The 14,819-nt window shown below is 47.6% G+C and overlaps 1 protein-coding gene across 1 annotated transcript in view; it reads left to right on the top strand.

The window, feature by feature from the left end:
• Positions 1 to 3,117: 3,117 nt before the first annotated feature.
• The window catches only part of CEMIP2 (cell migration inducing hyaluronidase 2), an 86,853-nt gene continuing 75,151 nt past the window's right edge, over positions 3,118 to 14,819 (top strand). Inside the window, exon 1 of the mRNA XM_086685002.1 lies at positions 3,118 to 3,904. The gene's annotated coding sequence lies outside the window, so the exon portion shown is untranslated. The remainder of the gene's footprint in view (positions 3,905 to 14,819) is intronic.

Genomic DNA, 14,819 nt, shown 5'->3' with positions numbered 1-14,819 from the left:
AGTTTTATTTATTTTTAATTTGTAAAATTTTTATTTTTTTTTATTTTTTTATTTTTTTTTTTAACGTTTATTTTATTTTTGGGACAGAGAGAGACAGAGCATGAACAGGCGAGGGGCAGAGAGAGAGGGAGACACAGAATCGGAAACAGGCTCCAGGCTCTGAGCCATCAGCCCAGAGCCCGACGCGGGGCTCGAACTCCCGGACCGCGAGATCGTGACCTGGCTGAAGTCGGACGCTTAACCGACTGCGCCACCCAGGCGCCCCAGTTTGTAAAATTTTTAAATGCTTATTCAGTTTTTGAGAGAGAGTGTTGAGCAGGGGAGGGGCAAAGGAAAGGGCAGAGAGAATGGTGGACAGAGGATCCAAAGCAGGTTCTGGGCTGCCATGACCACGAGATCATGACCTGAGCTGAAGTGTGGTGCTCAACCACTCAACAGATTGAGCCATCCAGGCTCCCGTAGAGCATTTTTAGTCGCAACAATATTGAGCAGAAGATACAGAATCCCCTACGATCCCCGCCACCAGCCCGCCTCTTTCCCCGCACAGCTTTCCTGGATATTGACGTCCATTTCCTTTGGTTTTGACAACAGGTATAGGTTATGGAAGTAAAACCTCTTTAAAACCAAACCTTCCATGAAAACAGTTTATGTGATTTTTTAATTGCTATTTTTAATGCTTGAGTGCTTGGCAGGCCTGATTCCACTGGGCTCTTGCTGTGCAGCAGGTTCCCTTAACTTTGAGTCCTAGTATCCTCGTGTCTAAAACTGGAATAACAATTTGGGAGAGGATTAAATTGAGTAACATATTCAGACTCCAAGCAAAGCGCCTGGCACTTAATAAACATTCAGAGAATGGGCATTAAAAAAAATTTTTTTTTAATGTTTATTTCTGAGACGGAGACAGAGTGAGAGGGGGGCAGGGGCAGGGAGAGAGGGAGACACAGAATCCGAAACAGGCTCCAGGCTCTGAGCTGTCAGCACAGAGCCCGACGCGGGGCTCGAACTCACGGACCGCGAGATCATGACCTGAGCAGAGTCAGACGCTTAACTGACTGAGCCATCCAGGCGCCCCAGAAAATGGGCATTATAATATAAAGTTGGCCCTGTGCAGGTTGTAGGATACATTTGTTTCCTGTGGCTCCTATAACACATTACCACACACTCGGTGGCTTAAAACAACAGAAATTTATTCTCTCATGCTCCTGGAGGCTGGAAGTCTGAAATCAAGGAGTGGGCAAGACTCCCTTCCCTGAGGAGGCTCCAGGGGAGAATCCTTCCTTGCCTCTTTCTGCTTCTGGTGGCTGCTGGTGCTCCTTGACTGTGCTTGCATCTGCTTACGTGCTCACATCATCTCCTGTCTGCCTTCCTTTCATAAGGATACGTGTGATTGCACTGAGGGCTCACCCTGAGAACCCAGGACAACCCCCCGACTCAAGATCTTTAATTTAATCCCACTGCAGAGACCCTGTTTCCATATAAAGGAACACTTCCCGGTTCTGGTGATTAGGGTCTGAAATCTCTGGGTGGGGGGAGGGGGGTATTTTTCAGCTTAGGACACAGGGTGACACATTTCCTATCCTGTCTTCATAAGGCATAGTCCCAAACATTTCACTTTTGATCACGAAAACAGCCCTTCCTCTCTTCCAGTTTGTCACTCAAAATCATCTGCCTTATTTCAAGAGCCTTCCTCCCTCTCCCAGAAGGAACAGTGGCATCCAAAGTTGGGTAGTTTCGTTAAGATCTTAGCACTGGACCGTGTTGGATTGGACCGTGTTGCTGTTTTGCAGGCATCCTTCCAAAGTTTTAATTAATGTTTATTTATTTTAGAGACAGAGAGACAGAGCACAAGCGGGGCAGGGGCAGACAGAGCCGGAGACAGAATCCGAAGCAGGCTCTAGGGTCTACACTGTCAGCACAGAGCCTGACGCGGGGGGCGGGCGAACTCACGAACCGTGAGATCGTGACCCGAGCTGAAGTCGGACACTTAACCGACTGAGCCATCCAGGCGCCCGCGCGCCCCCAAAGTCTTAAGTCATTCGCGGATGCTCTGTAGCGCTGTTTCTCAAACTCGAGTCTTCCAGGCACCTCTGATTCAGTAGGTGGCTGCAAGTTTGGCAATCCTAATTTTTCAAAGTGCCGCAGGAGAATGTTATCAGCCGAAATTTGGAAACTTTGATTTCTACAAATTCCTGAACCTAACTCATGGAAATGGGGAAATTCCCTTTCCCGCCCGCTGGGTGTATCATGGTTACATGACTGAGGTGTCATTAAAAAGGCGGGGCGGGGGGTGGGGGGCGGCGGGGAAGGGCAACCCTGAAATCCGAACACTCCTATCTGTCCAGGACTCGCTGAAAGAGTTCCCCGTCGGGACAACCTCCAGTTCCGAATTAAACAGAGGATGACGACTGCCTGGATTGGGCAGGGCCGCTGCTGTCACCAGCCGGGGACCTCGTGGGTCTGACTGACCAAGCCCCGGCGGCGCCCTCCGCCGGAGACCAGACTTGTGCTCGGTGGGAGCAGCTCCAGCGAGGGGCGGGGAGGTGGCAGCTGGAGCTCCTCCAGCTCCGGAGCAGGAGTCCATACATAGAGAGGTCCAGGGGCGTTGGGGTGGGCCGGGGAGTGGCTTGCAGAGCGCCACTCCCGCAAGCCGCAGCCACTCCAGAGTGGCGCGGGCAGGGGGCGTGGGGAAACGTCGTTCTATTTATTCTGGCTGGAGAGCCGGTTGCCCCGGCCGCTCCGAGCTGCCCGAGGAGCTGTCTTGAGGCAGAGAGCGGGCGGTGTCTTCGGAAAGGGCTAAGAACCCGGCGCGCGTGGCTGGCCAGGTGGGGGCGGCCGCGCTGCGCCGGCGGAACGCGCAGAAAATTTTCGGGAGTTCTGGAAGTCCCTTTGGGGATGATGAGGTTCCGAGTGTGGCTCAGCCGGGAGCGATGAGGGCGCTCGGAGTCCAGCTCAGCCGAGGGGTGTTGGGGCGCAGCCAGGGCTCAGCCGGGAGGCGATGGGGGTGCAGTGTCCAGCTTAGCCGCGGAGTGATGGGGGCGCAGTGTCAGGCTCGGCCAGGACCAGATGCGCGAGCAGGTTCCGCCGGGGGCGGGGGGGGGGGGCGGTGATGGGAGCCCATTGTCAGGTCCAGCCGCGGGTGAGAGGGGCTCGCGGTCGGGCTCAGCCTCAAGGTGGCGGGGGCGCCGGCTCAGGGTCCGCCGAGCCCAGCAGGAGCTTGCAGCCGCGGCCGGACGCGCTCAGCGCCGGGTCCCGAGCTCCCGCGGAGCCGGGCGGCGGGAGGAGCCCAGCGCTGCCACCGCCTCCTCCGGCCGCAGGCCCCTCCTCTGCCCCCGCCTCCTGCGTCCCGTCCGCCCGCCCGCCCGCCCAATCCGCAGCCCTCGGCCCAGCAGAGCCGGGCGGCTTGTCTGGCCGGCGGAGGCTGAGCGCGACCCTCGCGAGCCGCGGCGCCCGCCGACCAGGGACAAGCGCGACTCCCGGGACCCCGCTCTGCCCCGCGCTGCCGCCGCCTCCTCCCGTCGTCGCGGGGACGCTCCGGCCCGCGCCGCCAGGGCCGAGCTTCTCTTCCTCCCCGCGGAGAAGGAGCGGAGAAAGCCGAGCGGCTGCTCCGGGAGCGAGCGAGCGAGCCGAGGCCCCTGCCCCCGAGTGTCGGGGCTGGAGGAGGAGGAGGCGGAGGCGGAGGGAAGTGCGCGTCATTCCCGGGAGGAGAGTGTTTCACCTCCAGGCTGAGGCTGCGGCTGCCAGTTGCATAAAAGCAGCGGCGGCGGCGGGCGCGGGCGCGGGGCTCCCCGGGCTCTCTGGCCATGGAGAGAAGATCCGGACCCGGGGACGCTAGGAGCTCGGCTCCGTCTCTTTGGACCGCGGTGTAGGCACCTGAAGTAGCCGACGCTAAGCGGGGGAGGGGAAGGTAAGAAGCAAAGGGTCCCCCGCCCCCCGCCCCGCCTCCCCAGCTGCCTGCTGGGGCCACCGCGAGGTCGCCGACGGCAGCCCCGCGCACCACCGCGGCTCCCGGCGGCCTGGCATTTAGGCATCTGCTGCTGCCGAAATGGAAAACATCCTCCCGCCCCCCGAAGCACCCTCCCGCCCTCCCCCCTCGCACCGCCTCTCCCGGGCTCCCTCCTCTCGGGTTCGGGAGTAACCGGACTCCCCCGGAGTAAATCCTCTCCGTAAGAAAGGGTCTGGGAACCACGTCTAGATTTTCTTTCTTTCCGTCTCTCTTTTCATTACGTTTACGGGGGAGCAAACAATGGACCTTTGAAAGTCGGTGTGAACAGCCGCAAACTTTCCGGAGAGGGTGGGGGTGGGGGATAAACCCCACAGGAAGCTGACCACGGTGAAAGGTTGATAGAATGTGCATTGCAGAGTCTGGGCTTCAGCGCGCGCGCGGACGCGTTTGGGGTGACCTTTGTCTCTTTACTGTTCCCCTGGGTTGGTGCACCCCACACCCCTTACCCCGCTTTGTGTTAGTTCAAGTCAGCGGAGGCTTTAAAAATCGCTTGCAGCTTTCTTTACAGCTGGGGAATATAGCCTAAGCCCTGGACCCCACGCCCAGCTTTCCTCTGCAGAGTTGCGAGGTCTTGGCAAAGGAGGGGCGTCCCGCTCTGTGAGGATCCCAGAATTCAGTAGTTAGTGCCAGCTTCTACATCCTTTGCAATAAAACCGAGGTCCTGATGTCCCTGGATGCTCTCTGCTGAGGGTTGTCTCCAGACCTCGCTGTTGAGCGGAAACCACTCACTTAAATTCTCTGCGTAAGGTTAGGAAAACAGACTTTGATATATGTCTCCTTTCATCAGGAGTTGGGGTTAAGGATGGAGTGCTTAATAATTTTAAGAACTTTCATTCCACACAGGAGGCCCTCACCGGCTTGTGTCCACTCTCCTGGTTTCATTTCAACCATGCGATGCCCTGTTTCGTAATTGCAGGGTGTGCAGATGTTTTCAGGAGCAAAATAAGAATTTAGAGGAAATGGGATGGAAGGAAGTTTCACCTGAGCTGAGGGAGGCCTCAAGCCTCAGGGCAGCCAGACATACCTGTTGGAAACGGGTGTGTTAGAAACGCATGTAGTTAGCCTTATGGTTCTTTGGTTTGGCAAAAATGGAGCTATTAATCTTTGACCCTTGAAGGAAGCTTGCTATTTTCAAAATTGGTCTGGGCATCGTGCTCTAGTTGTGTGCCTTTGATTAGCTATTCAAAGGGCTCTTTGGGGTTTGCCTTTCTGGGCAAAGGAGAAGACAGTGGACTAGACCTTCTGCTTAGTCAACACTGGGTAGTACCTTGTGGTGTTGTATTCTCGACACTAAAGTTCCTCCCGTCAGCTTTCTGTGAACCTGCACTGCAGGGTCAGTCTGTGTGGGTGGAAGTCTGCTTTTGGCTTTCAATTCAATCTTCGTGAAGCTGGTTTATCTGATGAATGTGTGTTTACAGACTCAGAAAATTAAGGTTAGAAGTGAATTTTGAATCATCACCTACCTGTTCTGCTTCAACAGCCAGTGACAGAAGCCACGGGCTGTGTGGACAGGGAGGTGGAATCAGTAAATCCTTACCCCTTGCTTGTTTAGATTTCTTTTGTCACGGCGGAATTGTTTGAGTAAAGTCTCCTTTGTTGATGTAACCTGTAACCTGCAGATTTTCAGGAGTCTCAGATTTCATGGCAGGAAACCAGGGGACGGCACCTCATTCCTGTTCCAACAGACCTCATCTAGCTTGTTTCCAAGCTCTCTTGGGAATGGTGAGAAGACCAACTAGAAAGTAAAGTAGTTGTGGGCCATTTCCGAAGTTGAAAGGCTACTGTTTACCAGCTCTGTCCCTCTGGGCAGGGTTCTGAAATTGCAAATGATGATACGATGAACCACAGTGCAGAAAGAGAGCATTCAGAGGATTATTATCAAATACACAGTCTTAGACTCACATGGGATACCGTATGTAAACGTGTACCTTGTAAAGTGCTGTAAAAGAGGAGTATTGCATCACCCACCCAGCATGCATTCAACTAACAATTCTTGTTCACCCATTGCGTGTCAGGCCCTCTGGAAACAGTCCGAGTGCCCACCTTGTCAGGCAGAGGGAGGTGGATGGAGTGGTTAAAGCTTGGGAAGTCCAAGGGAGCCAACATCACCTGTGTGTGGCTTCCATCTGTAAAGAAAGACGAGCCAGTCTCTGCGTTGAAAGGAAAGAGCCTAGGCTGAGAGGAAAGGAAACAGGTGCAGGAAGTGTGTAAGTGTGGGGAGCATTATGCATAGAATCCTTTAAGAATCCAGAGGAGGACCAGATTGGGACCAGTGGGTGGAAGGAAGCAATTTGGTGAAAACTAAAATTTTCAAAATTCAGGCAGAAATAGTAGGGACAGAACACTGGTGTCAGTGGCACCATTTTGAAATGTAAAGATGAGAGTACTTGAAGTCAGAGTTCAGTCTGAAGCGAAGCTCTGACATTTGCTGACCCTTGGGTGCTGCCCAAATCCCCCAGTTCTTCACACTTTGTTCATCTGTAGAATGAGTTTAATCATATTTTATTGAATTCTTTCAGGTTTGACTTTAATTTAATTTGCTGTGCATATACTAAAGTTCCATACAAGCTGGTGCTGTTTGCTCTCGCAAGGTACTTTCAAAGTATGTTCTTTTTAGGGAAAGCCAAAAGTTGGTTGAGCGTTCAGCTCTTGATTTCGGCTCAGGTCATGATACCACGTTCGTGGGATTGAGCTCCTCATCGGGCTCTACTGTGACAGCACAGAGCCTACTTGGGATTCTCTCTTCTGCTCTCTCTGCCCCTCCCTCTCTCTCTGTCTTTCTCAAAAACAAACACACAAACAAACAAAAACCCCCAAAACAAAACAACCAAAAAACAAAAGACAAAAAGCTTTAAAACAAACAAACAAAAATATTTTCTTTTTAGAGCAATGAAGAGATCCAAATCATAACTCTGTCCAGCTGGCTCCAGTGACAGATTTCTATTTTGTTGACCCTTTCCAGAATGTTCCGAATCCCATCTTGAGTGCAATTCTTCAGACTTTATGCTGGTTATTGTCATATGGCATTCCTCAACTTGTCCAGGCAGCTTCCCATGCCAGCCACAGGAAATCTTCTCATTGCATTCAGGTGGTGAGCACTAATTAGAAGGATGGGCTGGTGCATACAGCACCTCGATTGAGAGGGGCTTGTCTGGGGCTGTTCTGTAACTGCCGTGTTCCTCCCCCGTCTCCCAAGGCAAGCTAACCCCTCTGCTTTCCTCTATCCTAACAAGATGAATATGGAAAAGGAAGGAAAAGCCATGCATGTGCATCTTCGAGATCCTGAAAATGACCCTTACTAGTTTTCTCCATGTATAAAGAGGTGTAATTTTCAACGATGCTGTTAAAGAAAAGGCTGTTCTCACAGTCAAAACAGTCGCTGTCTGGGTGAAACTTGAATCTGTAAGCACGTCTTGCTTTAATGTACTTGCCTTACTCCCCACTTGAAATGAACTTAAGCTCATCTGACAGTGTAATAAATTGCCTTTGATAGAAATCCATACTCACATTTTTCAAACTATCAGTTCAGTGTGATTTTCTTGGGGCGGGAAGCAGTACAAATGTAAATCAATTTTCAGGACATATTGAATCTTAGCCTGTAGTTTGAAAGGGCCTTAAAAATAATATTAAAATGAGGAAATTGAGACTCAGAGAGGCTAACTAATTAGGTAAGGTCATATAGTAAATTAATGGCTGAGCAAGGGACAAGAACCCCTTTGTCCCTATTTCCGGTCAGCATTTTTTTTCCCCCTCTAATGTACTCTAATTAGTTCCTGTTTGGTTTTGTTAGCAATTTGGTTATTTTAATGTTTTAATGGTGAAATGATTTGCATTTGGGCTGAGAAACCCATTGCACCCAGCTTTAAAGCAGATACTCTACCTTTTTTGTTTGGGAGGACCTACACATGACATGATGCACACAGTGGGGGTGATGTGACTTGTAATACATTTCTGGCAAATAGGGAACTAAATGTAACCATAATGTTAGCTTTACTTGCATTTTCCATTAATAGTACACAAATTTAAAATATTGTAGAAGTGCACATTTTTGAAAAGAAGTAAGTTCCTGGAAACATTATTCAGATTTGTGTTGTGAATCATAGGTTAAAAGTATATTAGAAATATGTTGGCATGTTCTTTTGTTTTCCCTGTGTTTGCTTTGGGAAGCCATTAATGTTGGTTGTCAGGAACTATGTTCAGCAAATATTTTATTGCATTCCTAAGATGTGCAAGGCTCTGTGCTGGTTGCTGTGAGCAGTGCAAAGACGAATGAAGCATAGGGTCTTTACTAAAATGTCTCTTTAAAAAAAAAAAATGGCCCAGACTGGGACGTTGTGTATGACTTAAAAAACACGGAATTGGGGCGCCTGGGTGGCACAGTCGGTTAAGCGTCCGACTTCAGCCAGGTCACGATCTTGCGCTCCGTGAGTTCGAGCCCCGCGTCAGGTTCTGGGCTGATGGCTCAGAGCCTGGAGCCTGTTTCCGATTCTGTGTCTCCCTCTCTCTGCCCCTCCCCCGTTCATGCTCTGTCTCTCTCTGTCCCAAAAATAATAAACGTTGAAAAAAAGAAATTTAAAAAAAAAAAAAACAAAAACAAAAACACGGAATTGTTGTCTCCCACCAAAATCCGTCCTTTGATCTGTTAGGCAAATCTGCATTGAAATTGTTATTATTAGTCTAACCTTGTAGCCAGATTTGTAACATGACACTTATTTTCATTACGTTGTAACAAGTGATAAACCTTTTATATTTATTTTATGAGGGCTCCATCTCAGTTTGGACAATAAGGAAAAATTTGGCAACATTTGGGGATTTTATATTATGAAAAGTTTGCCTCAGGGATCTTGTAGCAGTCTTAGCTTTAATAAAGTTTTTAAAATGGTGTTAACACTGCATAGAAGTGTGATTGGAACGTTTTTGCCCGAAAGGATTGCAATTTAAGATGATCCATACTGAGCCACCGAGAAAAAAGAATTGTCCCCATTGACTCTGAATTTGATGTAAGTATCTTAAAACACATGAACATCCACCACAAGCCAGATGTCTTGGTCACGTCTAGTTATGAAGTCTGTCCAAAGAGTAAGAAATTGTTATTGATTTGAGGGCTCTTGCCCAATTATTGGCTTGTATTTGGAGACGGCCAACTTTCTGTTGTTACAGTGGCCCTCACTAACGGTGACTCACTTTCCTCCAGAATGAGTCGTTTTTTTCACATACAGTGGGGTTGGGGTTGGAAAATTAATTATTAACATTTTAGGGAGTGGAAAGATTAAGTTTAGCACAAGGACAAATGCCTGATTCCTGTTTCAGAAGGAATGAGGAAAATGAGTCTTTTTTTTTTTTTTATTGTGGTAAAAAAACACACTTCTTATTGTTTATTCATATCACCAGCGCCACCTCTATAAAATCAACTTCATATGAGGATTTAAAAAAATATATTTCATTAGTGCAAAAGACACCTTTAATTGTTCAGTGGGCACTTGGTGACAGTCATTCGCCAGCCCCCCGAGGACATGCTGAGATAGAAACGAAGGGCTAGTGATGTTGAGAAGCTAGCAGTTGGGAGCAAGTAGGGTGTGCGTGAACGTATAGCTGGAAAGGCCAAATGGAAGATGAATCGTCTTTTCCGCATGTTAATAATGTCTTTGATTAATGTTAATAGCTGCTCTCCCAAGTGCTTGGACTGATTTAGATACTGCCTGTCCTCTCCACATGGTCGTGCTTCACATTGTACATTGTCAGCTCACGGATAACTCCCCCCCCCCCCCCCCCCCCCCCCCCCCGCTGCCTACTTACCATGTTGTCTGAGCTTGGCTTTAACCTTAAAGTGTTTCTTCTTGCTCCCTGCTTGTGTTTGCAGCCGTTGAGTTGATCACGTAGCCTCTGTTTGCCTGTCCCACTGCTGCTGGCTGTATTCTGTCCCTGCTCTGCTGTGCAAAGTCTAAACACTGCTCTAGTGCTGAGTAATGGCTCATTCACTGGTCCTCCTTGCTGATGCTCTGGCACCGTTGAGTTTTGATGAACATCGAGACTGCAGGAGGTGTGATATGGTCCCTTTGGCAGGCCTAGATTTCACATGCCCCGGGAGACCGGGCACTGTGACTGTTTTTATTTCGGCCGGGCACTCATCTGCAGGTAACACTCTGCCTGCAAGCCTTCCAGACACTACGAAAGGCTTCTGTTGGTTCCCCCACATAGTGGTCATTGTTGGACAGTGTGTTGTCATTTCAGTGGCAGAGTTCAGTGGTAGGTTTCACTTTGCACATCCAAAAAGAAGCTATTAGTAGTAGTCTGGTGATACGCATTTGGGTAAGTCAGTTCGCCAGGGCTTTTAAAAATATACCTCTATTCCATTCATTGAGATCTAATAAACTCAGGCGATCACCTCTTTAGAACCCCCCAGCCCAGTGTCTGCTTCACGTGCATTGTAATGACTTCTTTACTTGGCTCATCTCCTGACACCCTCCACCCCAACACTGAGCTCTGAGCTCGTTGAAGGTAGAGAATTTGTTTGTTTGTGCACCACTGGGTCCCTGTCATCTAGCAGAGTCCTTGTCTCATAAGACATGCTCAAGCCTGAATGTTTTTCCTCTTGGGCAAGCCTTTACTCTCAGTGGGGAAAATTGTATTAAAAATAGGCTCGAGGTTGTCGGTGAAAGAAACAGGACATTTGGATTCTGGTCCTGGTCCTGCCATTGGTAGGAACTTTGCTTTGATGCTGGATTGAGGGGCCCCAGATCACTTCACTCTGGGCATCTCATTATTCATCTGGGATATTTCGTAGTTTGAAAGGCATGTCCAAACTTACCCGTTATATGCTTCCTATGGTCCCTGTATCTTGATGTCTGTGTATCAGGGGATCATGGACTTTTGGTGTATCTGTGCTTGTTTATCAAACCTATCTCTGTTGCCTTTACTTTTTTCCTCCCTTTCAACATTTAAGCCAACATAACTTTCTTGGCTCTTTCTTCCTGAGAAGTATTTTCAAGCTTTGTCCCCAGCGCTCGCGGAGAATGCAGCCTGCAGACAGTTCTGCCCTTTGCCGTAACCTTAATTAAATCAGCCTCCCTCAGGTCAGACGTTGGCTTCGGTTCTTTCTTTCGAAGGCCAGCTGCAAGGCTGATGACACGCCTTCATCTGCCATTGTGTGCCTCTGGCAGCCATCCGTCACTGTCAGCAGGGTGGAAGCCTCTGCTGTGTCCTCCCGGCCTGTGGGGAACAAGGGCGAAGGGGGGTGGTCCAAGGAGCATTGGGAAGGAGGGGAGAAAGGGGGCAGGTTTTCAACAGAAAGGATTAAGGAGAAAAAGGAATCTGAGGAATAATCGTCAGGAAAAAGAAACAGACGTGAAGAGCAGAGGACTGGGAGGTAAACTGACCCTCTCCTTTCTCCAGCTTCCCAAGTGGAAGCCTTGTTCTTTCTCCTGTTGTGTTTACCCTTAGTTCTTTCCTTCCACCCAGGGCCTACATACTTTGCTCTTTTAAGATTTATTTTCGACGGGGTAAGGAGTGTGAGATAATTCTTCACTATCAGCCTTTCTCCCCTGTTGGTCTGAAGGTCTGTCTTTTCTCTTTTGCTTCCCTTTTGTTGCCCACGGTAATGTTCTTTAGCCTTTTCACTCTGTCAGCCATCTTGGCTTTGGGGTCAAGCCTTGCTTTTCATGGAGATGCTTAACAGATTTGGAAAAGACGGGATTGACGAGCGTGTGTGGTGTCAGGAAAATCAGACATCTGCCTCCTGTATCTTGCGTAAATGCGAGGACTATAAGAATATAATTAAAGATATGTCTTAAAGGTCACCTCTATAACTTTAAGACGCGAAAGTGTTCACTTGGTTCGCTTTTGGGCGTTAGATATCGTAAATAAGACTCTTTGTTTTGAGGGATCTATATTTAACAGGAGAGTCCAGTGTAATTTGCCGAGGATTTCTCCACTTTAGTGAAATTGTAGCTGGCTTGCTAATCTGAATTTCCTTCATGCAGGCCCATAAACTCAGTATTTATTGTTTTGTTGTTTTTAACATAAGCCACCTCTTTGTATTTTGGTTAATTTTTGTTTTCTAGGGGTCAACTATTCCCTGACTGTAGTATTCTAGCAAAGAGAGCAGAGCTTAACTGAAAAGTGAATTTCTTTTTTTTTTCTGAAAAGTGAATTTCTAAGCAGATACAAATGTCTCCTAGCTTTTATTTTTTTGCATTTTTATAAAACTTGATAAAAAAAATAGGATTTCAAACTATACAGTCACCAGAAGTGCACAGTTATTAAAAATGCACGCATTTTACTTGGTATCTCCTCTTTTTGCTTTAAAGAATACTTATTCTGACTCAATATTTAGTGACCAAAAATAATTTTTAGTCAACGTAGTCTTTTGAGGAGATTTATAGTTTTAAGATATTCATTTAAAAAAAAAAATTTTTTTTAATGTTTATTTCTGAGAGAGAGACAGAGCATGAGTGGGGGAGGGGCAGAGAGGTGGTGGGGGGGGGGGGAGGGAGGACACAGAATCCAAAGCAGGCTCCAGGCTCTGAGCTGTCAGCACAGAGCCTGATGCGGGGCTCAAACTCATGGACCATGAGATCATGACCTGAGCCAAAGCTGGACGCCCAACCAACTGAGCCACCCAGGAGCCCCTAAAAGATTCTTTATTTCTCTGTATTATATTAAAAAACATTTTTATTTTTACTTATTTTTGAGAGAGAGAGTGACAGAGAGAGAGAGAGAGGACAGGGGAGGGACAGAGAGAGAGGGTGATATAGAATCTGAAGCAGGCTCGGGGCTCTGACCTGTCAGCACAGAGCCTGACTCAGGGCTGGAACTCAGGAACCGGAGATCATGACCTAAGCTGAAGTCAGATGCTTAACCTACTGAGCTACCCAGGCTCCCCTGTATTATATATTTTTTTAATGTTTATTTATTTTTGACAGAGAGAGACAGAGCATGAGCGGGGGAGGGGCAGAGAGAGAGGGAGACAGAATCTGAAGCAGGCTCCCGGCTCTGAGCTGTCAGTACAGAGCCCGACGTGGGGCTCGAACCCACGGACCGCGAGATCATGACCTGAGCTGAAGTCGGACGCTCAACCGATTGAGCCACCCAGGTGCCCCCCCAAGTATTATATTTTAATAGAGTTAGTCTGTACTGGGAGAGTGATTTCCTTGTGAGGGAGGAGATAATGTGAACACTTCTTGATGCCACACTAGAAAAATCGGGGTCTGGGGCGCCTGGGTGGCGCAGTCGGTTAAGCGTCCGACTTCAGCCAGGTCACGATCTCGCGGTCCGTGAGTTCGAGCCCCGCGTCGGGCTCTGGGCTGATGGCTCAGAGCCTGGAGCCTGTTTCCGATTCTGTGTCTCCCTCTCTCTCTGCCCCTCCCCCGTTCATGCTCTGTCTCTCTCTGTCCCAAAAATAAATAAACGTTGAAAAAAAAAAAAAATTAAAAAAAAAAAAAAAAAGAAAAATCGGGGTCTATATGTAATAGTAGTAGCTCAGCTTTGGGAGTATCATTCATCATATTTGTCTAAATTGACCAACTGGAAAAAGAAGGTAGAGGGATAAAAATTAAGATTTCTTGGCCTCTTATCCCTTCACTGCTTAGGGAAAGGTTTATAATGAAGGGCCAATTCTTCCCCTTTTCCTGGAAACATTGGCCTGGGTATGATCAGCTTAGTAAAAGTGAACCAGAGTTAATGTAAAGAAACTAACTGTGCAAAGTGTCTTATTCCTTGGGAACATACCAGACATTTGCAGGTGATAGTGACTTGTCTTGGTTTGGAGAGTTGAAAGAAAAGCCAAAAAGGCTACCCTTTTGTGTGAATGTGTCTTGTGTGAAGGCACCGTCCCGTTTGGAGGTCTCTGGGTATTGGATTCTCTGGGAGTATGCTTACACAAATGAGGCAGATCTCTGAGGGAAAGTGAACTTAATCTTTCCCCACCATCTGTCTGTTTTCTCCCAAACAGCTCTATGTATAGACCTAGCATTTATATTGAATTCTTTTGCGGGGAGCATTGTTTAAAAATGTACTTTATCCTGTGTGCTCTGGGAATACGATATGCACTAAAAAATATTCCTGGTAACTGTCTGTAGAAGGATTTTTTCCCCCCAGAAGCTTTTTCAACCATCGTTTTTTGAAAATCTTTATAATATCTGTTTAAATACACAATCTTCACAAACATATGGATCAGACTTAAGTATTTATTTGACAGCTTGAGAAACTAAAGGAGCTACAAGCCAGTTGTGCTAAGTTTATTTCTTACTGAACAGTTTTATATGATTGAAGTATTGAGCTCATTGTTTAGCAACTGTAGACATAGTCCGAATCTACCACAAAACTAAAGAAACCCCCGACCGCCCTCCCAAACCCTAAACCTGGTTCCTTGATGTTATTCTGTGTTATCTTTTTCCTAAACATGAGAGATTGGAAGTTGAAACCATTAATTGGAAGTTCAAAGCCGTTAGGAGCTGGTTAAAATTTTAACTAGGTCATAATTACTAATAATTATAAACATCTATGATTTATTTTCAAGGTAATTCACAAATGACCACTTGTTCCTGGCATGGTTTACTTTTTATTGTGACTTAAGCATACCAGTGAGTGTGTTATGAAGAGCTACCAAGATCTTAATAAAAGGAAGTTTCCTCGGCCAGAGTTTGGCCGGTTGTACCGAAACTCTTAGAAAACGAAGACCGTAACTTGCAGAAGTGACCTTTAGATTGGACACTGTTTCCAAAATTATGTCCTTGATCAAAGAAGAATAAGCTTGAGATCATGCCAGCTTCTTGACTATTCCTGTAAGCCTAAATTTTCCATTCAAAAATAAGTTCTC

The sequence above is a fragment of the Puma concolor genome, chromosome D4, assembly GCF_028749965.1.
Source record: "Puma concolor isolate L17-30 chromosome D4, mPumCon1.1.hap2, whole genome shotgun sequence".
Classification (NCBI taxonomy): domain Eukaryota; kingdom Metazoa; phylum Chordata; class Mammalia; order Carnivora; family Felidae; genus Puma; species Puma concolor.
The sequence above is the reverse complement of the archived record's forward strand: the minus strand, read 5'-3'. Positions and strand labels throughout refer to the sequence as shown.